General features: G+C 36.2%; 1 protein-coding gene across 1 annotated transcript in view; it reads right to left on the reverse strand.

Moving 5' to 3' along the window:
* LOC120422785 (dual oxidase) overlaps window positions 1-4,127 on the reverse strand; it is an 86,916-nt gene extending 82,789 nt beyond the window's left edge. The window contains exon 1 of the mRNA XM_039586324.2: window positions 4,044-4,127. The gene's annotated coding sequence lies outside the window, so the exon portion shown is untranslated. The remainder of the gene's footprint in view (window positions 1-4,043) is intronic.
* Window positions 4,128-6,000: the final 1,873 nt, after the last annotated feature.

Genomic DNA, 6,000 nt, shown 5'->3' on the forward strand with positions numbered 1-6,000 from the left:
CGAACATAAGCTGTTTCTATTTTTAGAACTATCCTTGCTTGTTTCGTCAACATGCCCTTGCTCGGTTTTTAGAACACAAACGCGAACTTCATATAAACAACTTGTTTACGAGAAATCCCAGCCGAAGCCAAAGGTCAAATCTACTATTTTTACACGTTTAGCAAACTGAAATGAAACATCATGTTTGCAAATGTCAATATTCGCAAATGTCGCTTTTCGAGTTCTACAAGCATGTTTCATTGAGGTCAGAATAAACTTCAAAATGAACTATTCGTAATCCGTTGCTAGATTTTCTAGCATTTGTGTTACACAGTCATGTTGAACAATGGTTTTTTGATCAAAATGTGAACAATTGACCAAATTTTTTGACATTTGTTCAATAATTAACGAATAAAAACACTTATGCAGCAATTGTTCAACAAAAAAATAAAGAGCGATGTTTTTCTTGCTACTTGGGTTGTTAACTAAGCAGTGTTTCGATCAATTTTCGTTTAATTTACGAATTATCAACTTAAAAAATGCTTTTAATTGCTCATGATTGTACATGTCCTTCAAAAACTCTTCACTAAAAAACAATAAAAATTCGATTTGTTTTAGAAGAAAAAGTTTTGGAGAAATTATTAAATAAAGTTTTGGTTTGCCTAATCAGACGCCATTCATGAAGTACGTCACGCCGAAAACTGCAAAAATAAACCTTCACATTTATTTATTGTTAATTTCTTTTTTCTCAACCCTATTTCCAACAAACAAAAATTAAGTAAAGGATTGAAGATCCAATTATATCGTGATAATAATTGATAATATTAAGGAAAATGTCCTTAAATCAACAAAGAAGTGCTTCGCGTTGAATACTGAAAAATTCAAATAAAAATGTCGCCCAAACAAAATTGCTGACGTCATGGTTTAATACGTATGTGAAAAAACCGCATTCCTTCTAAGAGCATACGTATTTTATGGATGATGCTTCAACAAATTAAAAAATCAAATTGTGCTAAAGCAACAATTAACAGAGAGAATTATGATTTGAATATAATTTACTCATTGAGTTTATTTTTAGCGAACCTAAGAGATTCTTTCATCGTTTTCACCACTTCTTATTGTTATTTAAAAGACTAGTTGCATATTTATAAAGTACAAGCCTTACCCGACAAACTTCGTCTTGTTTTTTTATTTCGTTTGATGACGTTTTTAACTTTTTTGCATATTTAGCCTCCTGTGATCAAAATTTAATTTTACGTAACTTTTCCCATACAATCTGCAGATTTTCCGGAATCGGTTCCAGAGTGGCCAAAGCTGTAACTTTTTGGCGTAAGAACCTTCCTTGGACTTATACGAACCCGACGCAACAAAGAGCACCTCGATCCGACATTCCGTGTTGAATTGATTCGCGTTCGAACAAAACGTTTTTATATATATAGATTGATATAAATCTATCGATGATTAAAATCAGCGTTTTGAATCCCTTATTTTCAACATGAAGTGAAATGGAAAAAAAAACTTTTTCCTTTTACAACTTAGGCCGTTGCAAATATTTTTCAAGGTTTATGTTTATGAATTTAGAAAGCAATAACAGAAGATTCTTTTAAAAAGCTTCATGAGCTATACATGGAATAGTTATAAAAAACTAAGTTGACTTTATAGCTGTCGGCCACCATTGCTAGTACCAACCACTAGTGTCTTCCTTTTTATCTACAAGGACTTCGCCGCCCTGGGCTCCTAAGTGTATGAAAGTATGGCACGGAATACCCATATTTACAAAAAGAATTTTAGAGCGCCCGCCGCGGGATTCGAACCAACGACCTCTGGATTGTGAGTCTAGTGCGCGGTCCGATTGATCCACACGGGCGGGACAAAATATAGGAATATAGGAATAGTTATAGCTGATTTTTTAAAAAATATAATATTTTTTACGAGCCTCAAACTCGATTATCAAGAGGTTAATCTTCACTGAATTTGTTCAAATTTGGTACAGTTTTTCAAAACAACCCAAACAAAAGTTTTATCGTTGCTCATTTTTGTAATAACTTTATTAATTTGTACTCATTGAAGTTACACGGTATTGCAGAAATAAAATATTAAAAATCGAGGATACTCATGGGCAATTTATACATAGAAAGTTTTGTTTTACCTTCCTGATTAACGTGAAAACTTCCATCATTGTCATGATTTTTCGTTCAAAGATATAAATTTTGATCGCTATCAATATTTTGATAAAATTCCTTCAACAAGTTGTTCATTATAGTACCCTACATATGTTGATCCTTTTTGGTGACGATTATCCCATTTATTGAAAAGTTCTGGAAATCGTCATTAATCAATGATTGTCAACTAGGACGTCAATGATTGTACTTCAAATGTACATACATTTTGCGACACAATTGATTTAGATCAAAAATTTCTTTAGTGGATTCAAGAAGGCAACAACCGGCGTAATTTTATTCAATACAGAGCATTTTAGAGTAATGATCAATTTTCTTCGAATAAGAATATTTACGATTCAAATTATTGTATCGGTGAAAAATTCGTTTTTTTCAGAAAAAAGTTTTTTCCCGTGTAAAATACCATGTATGAAGGCGTATATTCCCACCAGTACATTTTTTGTGAAGAAGCTTTGGTTTCTGACGTATTTTGAAAGGTTTTTTATTTCTTCTACCTTAAGTTACTATACACATTTAAAAAAAGTATTTTTTAATCATAGATTTCAGGTTTGACTTAGTACCAGGTGACTCCATCAGTATGAAAAAAGGGAGTCTACATTTATAATAATTCCCTTCGGCCATGCCGTAAGATAACTTATTGCAACTGAAATTCTCGAAAGAAAGGATTTTTGCAACGATTTAAAAAAAAGTTTAAAACATAAAACTTGCAGAGGGTTAATATTTAGTAGACTATATTTGGCGGTTCATTTCGAAGGAGTGAGAGGATGAAACAAAAAAAAACAACCTAAAGAAGTTGGAGGAAATCACCACCGTGGGGCTCACTAGTGGCTTTAATTGTGGCACAAACACTTACATTGAACTTCAGCGCGCGGAATTATATAAGCCGATCGGGTGGTGGCGTGGCGGCTGGGCCGAAGAAGAATAGATCCGCCAACGACGACGACGACGACGACGACGAACCCAACTTGGGGATGATGGGGTGGTGCATTTAAGCGTTTGGCCTCTAAAAAAGTGCCGAGGGTTAGCATTAACGCGCGATGCTGTATTGGTGCTTGTGCTAATGCTGCTGCTACTGCTTCTGCTGAATGCTTCTTGGCTACTGCGATGATGATTGGCTCTCTTGTGGGTGCTTCTTGATTAATTTGATTACTGGCACAGAGAGATAAATTCGCAAACACGTGCTCAACTGTGTTCGTGTGTGAATGTGTGTTTATAAGTTTAATTTGCTTAATTATGTTCACTCGTCATCGTCTCGTTTCCATTCCACTGATATTGTAGGTTAATGAGGCCCAAGGCAGGTGACCGTGTCTTGGTGGAATCGGAATGAACGTGTCACCAATTACGACATTGGCGAACCGCGAGCGATTGTAACTTTCAGATATTGCTAAACTGTTTCCTTCTTTTTCACACTTTGATAAACACTAAACCAAGGTACAAAAAAAAACTGCAACTAAAATTATTCCCCCCCGTCACTCGCAGAACGCACGTCCAAATGGAACAAGTTTTACTCAAATTCCTGCCGAAAAATTGCGCTCAAGAAACAAGTAAGTCAGAAAAAACAAATCACTTGAACCACTTCACACACAAATATACTCTCACTCACGTTCACTACTGGTTCGCTACTACCGTCCGTCTCTGTTGCGATTTCTTTTTGGAACCCCCTAGCAACTTAAAAAACCGCACACTTAAAGTAAGCACTACGCGTAAAGCCACACTCTCACGCGTACAAAGTGACTTAAGTACGCGTCAACCCCCGCTGGATACCCACACACACACACACGCACCCACCAACTTTGGTGACTTTCCCGTCCGAAATAGTCCAAAAAAAAACACTTGAAGATCTGAACCCCAGCTCTCTCTTTCTGGCTGGTGACTTAACAATACCTTGGCGGGAGAGTTGAACCAAAAACCACAACCGAACTCGCGAACACCTGGACGAAGACTGCGAGCCGCGGCGATGCTCACCTGGTAAGTCATTTGCGGGGAGTAGTTGGAAGTTGCGAGAGCGAGATTTCTTCTCCAGGTGAAACAGCTGAGTAGACGAGACCAGGGAGACAGAGAGATCTGCAAACGTCCAAGTCAACACCTATACCAGCGAGCAAGGGGAGACTTGCTGCAAGAAGACGGTGTGTCCCCAACCGGGTGGGGGAGTGTGGGGTTGGGTGGTCAGCTTGGGGTCTTTGATGTACACGCCATGCTCGAATATCTAAAGGTCTTCAAAGAGACTTCGGAAAATCATATCTAACAAAAAAATTGTTTACTTATATTTAGATTTCTTTAATTCTAGAGATCAAATTTGAGTTCAGAGCAATTCTCTAACAAAACCGGAAATGGATTTTTTTGTATTTTTTGATTTGGCTCAAACTTTGTGGGGGCCTTCCCTATGACCAAAGAATCCATTTTGCATCATTAGTTTGTCCATATAAATTTCCATACAAATTTGGCAGCTGTTCATACAAAATGGTACGTAAATATTCGAAAATCTGTAACTTTTGAAGAAATTTTTTGATCAATTTGGTGTCTTCGGCAAAGTTGTAGGTATTGTTAAGGACTATTTAGAAAAAAATAGGTACACGGAAAAAAAAAATCCCGATTTTTTTATTAACTTTTTTTTTTCACAAAAACTCAAATTCCCAAAATACGTATTTTTTGATTTTCGAGATTTTTTGATATGTTTTAGGGGACAAAAATCCGCAGCTTTTGAGCTATAGAGAAACATGGTCAAAAAATCTGCCGCCGAGTTATGATTTTTTGAAAAACTGGTGATTTTTGGAAAAATCGAAATTTCATACATAAAATTTTTTTGACCTCATTTTTTTATGCAAAATTGAATTTGCAATCGAAAAGTACTTTACAGATTTTTTGATAAAGGGCTCCGTTTTCAAGATATAGCCACCGAAAGTTTGATTTTAGCGAAATATTTGCAGTTTTTCAATTTTTAAAAATAGTGACCATGAGTGACCATTTCTAAAAATATTTTTTTTGAAAGGTTCAGAAAATTTGCTATAAAATTGTCTAAGAGACATTGAAGATTGGACCTCTGGTTGCTGAGATACAGCGGCTTAACATTCCAACGCCCAAGGCTCCAAAAAAGTTGGAACGGTAACTTCAACTCGCTGGTTGCCGGGCATAACTCACCCAATCAAGACGATTCTTTTTTCCAGTGATTTGTTAGGATGTCTAGATAATCCTAGAACTTTGAAGAACTCAATTTGATCAAATCTGCACGCAAAAAAAAAGCGTTCCCGTAGCCATGAACAAAAAATCACGAATTTAGCAAACAAGCGTGTTCATGGAAACGTGAACAAATTCATGAAATCATGGTACAAAAATCATGAAATCATGATATGCACTTCATGTAGTTATGAACTAGTTCACGAATTTGTGATCCTTGTTTAAAGCCAACAGATTGCGTTACTTTTTCGAAGTCGACCAGTAACGCTTGGGAAATCAGACGTGTTTTGACGTGCTGGCCAGCTGGTTGGTGGAATTGGTGTGCGTGTTGATTTTCAGAGAGACTTTTGAGGAAGTTCTCTTTTAAAATAAAATAATTATATGTGATTGAATTTATCAAAAGCCTTATTAGTTTTTCGACAGTTTGACCTCTGGGGCATGTTCGCGTGGTTAAGGTAAGTTATGTAAGGGGGCAATTATTCGCATAGATAGGAGTATTATGTCAAGAAAAAGTACAGTCCAGACTCGATTTTTCATTATTTTGAGCCAACTGCTGGGTGACAATGCATGTGGGCATTTATGTGAACAGGGGCAGATCAAGTATTTTCAGTATTTCGGAAATTTCAAGAATTTCAGGTATTTAAAGTTTTTAAGAAATATTAAAAAA

This window comes from Culex pipiens, chromosome 2, assembly GCF_016801865.2.
Source record: "Culex pipiens pallens isolate TS chromosome 2, TS_CPP_V2, whole genome shotgun sequence".
Taxonomy (NCBI): Eukaryota; Metazoa; Arthropoda; class Insecta; order Diptera; family Culicidae; genus Culex; species Culex pipiens.